Consider the following 5,622-nt stretch of genomic DNA (forward strand, 5'->3'; position numbering starts at 1 on the left):
TTTTTTTTGTTTAAAATAAGACTTCATTTAGACTATTACAGGCTTCATTCTGGAGTGAATTTCTTTGATTCTGTAGTTTTCTGCTGTGTGAGTTTTTGGTGATGGGAAAAATTCAACTAAAAGAAAAACAAAACAAAATCTATAGTTGTAAACAGCACAATATTGATAAAATCTGATATTCACTGAAGAAAATATGGTTTCCTCATTTTCCTCTTGACTATCTGATTCAGTGATGTCATAATTACTTACTTTCATCATTACTGATGCATTATTCCATTATTACACTTTTGTTGTTGGACGTCAGAAACAAAGTTTTGGTTTTTATATTTGTTTGTTTCTTTTTGATCGTTGTAATCTTTTTGTCTCTGTGCACTTATATACTGGTCTTAGTGATAATATTTCTAATCTTTAATGGTTAGTAAATATTAAAAACTAATGCTACAAACCAGAGCATGTATATTGTAAACTGTCACAAAAACCACATAACTACTTTTTGTCATAATGATGTCCTATTTAAAGTGACATGCTGTAAACTGATGATCTGTCTGTCATGATAAATAAATACTCAGTTGGAAGTGTAACAGTCTACACTCCGTACAAGAGTTCTTGGTATATTTATTTCTACAGGAAATCCTTTAAAATTTTTACATGTTTGACCCTAATGAAGAAAAAAGTCATCTCCTCAAAAACTGCTTCATTCAGCTGAAAACTCTTGGCATTATCCAAGTGATCATTCTCCAACTTGCAATTAAAAATGTCCTTACAGTCCAGGATAGAGCAGAAGAGACCCACTCATCTGTGCCTAATAAAATTTGAATGATTTCCTTTGTGTACCTCATGAGGAAATTTGAGGCCTAAACCTCTGAGTGTCACATGCCACCCATTATCATCATGCACTTAGATGAAGGTGACATTCATGTCATCATTAAGCAGTACAGTAATTTTACATTAACACCTTTGACGCGAAAGGGCATTTGACCATTTTGACTATGTTGACCATTTACTTATACTGATAACGTGCTTTTCTACTTGCTTTGAACGCTCAAAACACTTTCTTACTACAAACCTCTTTCATTCATTGACATAAATGCTTCTATTAACCTGACATTCAGCCTCAAGGGGGAACACTGGAGTCAACTCAGGGGTCAGCACCTTGCCCAAAGATACTTGGATACACAGATTTGAGGAGCTAGGACCAAACTACTAACCTTCCAATTAATTGACCTGCTCTACCTCCTAATTCACAGCCACCCTGCTGTGAGAATTACAAAAATGTTTTAGACACACAGTTTTGTTCAAATAGGCTTATATTGTACTGTATGTACTGACTGATCTGTCTTAAAGAGCTCATAGCTGCAAGATTGACATGATTTTGGAGTCACAATATAATGTGACACACACTTGAGCAGCAATTACTTAAAGGCTCTTCCCAATGCTTCAGTATGAATGCTATTCATTATATTTATATACAAAAGGATGAACAAGTTCTTCTCTGTTTTCATTTCAAATCTGTAACAGTTATGATCATTATATGTGTGATATTCTGATAACAGGAAGTGGTGCACAAGCTCAGATTAGATGAATGTAAAGGAATTAAACTGTAATTTAGGGATTTTTTTGGAAACTTGTCAGGATGTTGGTACAAATCAAACAATAAAACATGTTTGACGTTGTAGTTTTTTCCAGACTGTTTTTCCTCACTTGTCCAGTAGATGTTGCCAATATGTTTGACTTTCTTCCTGCTGCACACTTTCTCCATCCTGTGTCACTTTGTGCTATATGGAAGAGAGCTCTGGATAATGAATGGGATGTTCATGTTACTTTCATTACATAAAGTCAGATTAAATATCCACTCCAATTACCCACCCTGACCCCACTCCCAATTTTACTGTACTGACAGTAACACTCAAGCTGCATGGACCCCACGAGTTTGTGCAGACCTGATACTGTGAGTCATGTTATGTGAGAAAAATGCTGCCTTTCTCTGCACCCCTGTGAATAATCAGCGTGGTTGAGTTCAGTTAACTGTAACAGAGGTCAGTAATGAGTCCATCACAGTCAGCACTGTTTGGTTTTAAACATGTAAAGCTGTCTAAGGTGTGATTGGATTCATTATTCTGCTGCATTAAGTTTTTCCCACAAACCACAAGGCAGAACTCTTAGTGAGGGTCAGCATGATTTGATGTCAGTGTGCAACATCACACTGGCAGAGACCCTCCAGTCTCATATGAACTGGAGGGTTCGCTCAGATTTTTTGAGAAAGTCGTCTTTAAATTTATTGTGTTCTTGTTTTTCCTGTGTGCTGTGTGCACTCGCTGACTAGTGTAAACACAAAGTAAATGCAAATCAAAATGTTTTGTTTCTCAATCAAATTAGTTTCCAATTATTTTCAGGTACATCTAAAATAAGATCGTGTTTCATGTGGTGTCGGTGCTATAAAGAGACAATGTTTTGTAGCATAAGTGAAGAATCTGCTCTAGGTTCTGGATTTGAAACACAACTCTAAAAAGGTAACAAAAGTCATAAAAAAACAAAAAACAAAAGGTAAGCAAAGATCAATTAAAGTTCCTTTATATACATAAATAAATAAATAAATAAATAAATAATAAAAGATGTTACTTGACAGTGAAGGATCAGCTTGTTTTGTATTTACAAATAACTGCATTAACTACAGATCATAACTTCTGCTAATGTTCTTGCAGCCGTAACCACAATGACTTCGTATTTATTTGTTTTTCTTGTGAGATTTCTCAAACCCTTGACTAGACATTAAAATTAATTTCCAGTTTTGCAATATCATATCTTGCTTTGTTTCTTTCCCAGTTTTATATAAAAAATAAGACAAATTGTTTTGTTATGTCAGTGTTCTGAAGAGTCGATGCTTTGTAAAATATGAGAAGAATCTGCTTCATGTTCTGGATTTGAAAATCGCTCTGAAAGTCTAATAAAATGATCAAAACATCAAAAAGTAATCAAAGGTGTGATTTCAATAATATGACTCGGGGTCTCAAACTTAAATGAGCTGTGAGCCACTGCTGGCACTGTCATCTCATTGGAGGGCCACTTATTGCTCAAGTAGTACAAAAAATAAACAAACAAACAAGAAAACACCCACAAAAATTTCCGAAAATGTAGTGTTTTGTTTGTTTTTTAAAATTTCAAATATTCTATAACAAGACAAAACTGCAAACGTGAACGCAAATGTTTTTTTGTTTTTTTTTATCACCCTTAACTAACTGAAGCCTGTGTGTGTATGTGTTAGTCCCCGTAGGGAAATTACTCCTCTGCATTTAACCCATTCACCCAGTTAAGCAGAGGGCAGCCATTGAACTACCGAAGATAAACACATTGGTCCTCTCTTTCTGGCCAGACACGTGGCAACACTTCTGCTAAAATTTTGTTCATATTTAACAAAATAAAAATGCAGATCCCTAATCCCTCAACATGTTTGTGCTCTCTGCTCATGTTGCCTACATATGAAATCTTTTTTTTGCTTTTTAAAGAACTTATTTTAACATTGCTCTCAACAAAAAACAAATCCTCCTTAACAAAAAAACTTCGAAGGGCCAAATTGCATTATATTTCTTCACGTCAAATAGGGGTGACGTGGGCCTCAAGTGGCCCCATGGCCGTGAGTTTTAGACCCTGTGTTAGACACTTTCACTCACTTTAGTTTGTAGCTACCACAATGACTCTGTCACACATCACTCATGAGAAGAATTTAGTTCCTGTAGAAAGAGAAGAAAGTTATTTTTAAATGTAAAGTGTACAAAGGAGTGCAATGAGCGAATTTGCTATTTTACGTCACTTGTATACATCTGAGTGAATGTGTTATTTCATGATACTGCTGAAAAAAAATTCAGTTGTTCATATTAAACTTGTTGCAACTCAGTGTGAATGCCATTCAAGGCAAAAATACTTCTGCTATATTTTGTTATTGAGTACTTATTTGTGATTATTTTATTAATGATCAATCATGTGAAATATAATGAATTACTAATAAAGACAATCAATGTAGTTAAAAACAACCTTGGTTGGTACATGTAAATACAGATTATTTATAAACAAACACAATTTATGGTGTAATGGCCTCTTGATTTATTCAGCACATGTGGGAGTTGTTTTTGTTATTTGACATTTTCCTGTTTTTCTTTAACTCGTTTACTTATTTCACTTAACCAAATTATTTGTTTGTAACCAGGTTCAAACTGTCATTAATTAAAATGCACTGAAATATTAAAAATGTTAGAATCCATTAAAATATAAAATAATAATAATTAAAGTGTTCAGAAAATTCTTGAAATTCCTTTTAAAAGGAGTACAATGTGTTTAATAAGTTTAAAAGAGCATTTGAATGATATATGATTCATTTGTACAAGTTTCCTGTTTTATTGTGAAGAGCTGATGATTTTAAGAGGAAGTGAATGCGGTTGTGAAGTTTGTGCCATACTGTATAGTTGTATTGCATTTAACTGATTCAGCATAACTAACTAGCAAAAATCACAAGAATCATAATTCTGTATTTAACACTTACAACTTTCAACAATGTTTGTCTTCTTCTAAAGTATAATGATGAGTTGGTGACACGGTTCTTCTCTTCTCAGTCCCAGAAAAGAATATAAAAGGTCAATGATGGATCATGTCTGCACACACAAAGTCCTCGCACTACTTTTTTCTGTTAACATATTAATCAAACTTATATTTTGATTCAGTTTTTGATTAAGAATAAACACTAAACTCACTACCAGCAACAAAACACAAAGAACAGATTAGTTTAGTCTCTATAAATCACATATTAGACTGAATGTTGAGCTTTTCAGTCGAGCCGAGAGATCTCAGCCTCCATGACACTGCCTGATGGTCATGTGTTAAAGTCAGTGTGCCTTACACAAACATAGACATAATTTCACTGAGCATAGCATTTGTTTCCCACTCACAGCACAGAATTTGTTTATGAGCGAAAGCAGAAGTAGAGTTAGATACTCAGTGTGCCTTAATAGTCAAATTTATTAAAATGACTCAAAAGTTGGAAGCAGAAACTTTATCCTGGTAATCCAACAGCCCTGCATCATTTTATCAAACACATGATGAATCTGTCTCTGTCTCTCTTTCTGTCTTTCTGTAAATGACACCTTTCATAACTGGAAAATAAAAACCCCTCTCATCAATGGATCATTCTTTCAGAGGGAAAGTCAGACTTTTATTTTAATATTTAAATCCTGACCTGGACAAAAATAGTTCTCCTTACTGTATTTCAATATTTACCTGAGAGCTGTCTTCATGAACACATCGGATAGAGAAGGAATTCTCACATGTAAGTTTAAAACTGTAATATCATTTCATGTTTGTGGTACAGAGGTGATGTGTAGAGAATATTTAAAATATTTTGCCATGTGTTACAAACAATTAACATTTATCTTGCACAACTTTTACTGAAAAGACCTACAGGCTTAAAATAACAAGAGCTTCCAAGATGGGTAACATTAATAGTTTCATTACCTTCTCCATGAGCTGCTGAATTATTTAAAATGAATTCATTTCTGTTCTGTTTCATAATGTTCACACTATTTTTCTTTATCTAGCTTTCTGTTTAATCCATCTTTTCTTTCCTGACACAAAGTT

This window comes from Oreochromis niloticus, linkage group LG3, assembly GCF_001858045.2.
Source record: "Oreochromis niloticus isolate F11D_XX linkage group LG3, O_niloticus_UMD_NMBU, whole genome shotgun sequence".
Classification (NCBI taxonomy): Eukaryota; Metazoa; Chordata; class Actinopteri; order Cichliformes; family Cichlidae; genus Oreochromis; species Oreochromis niloticus.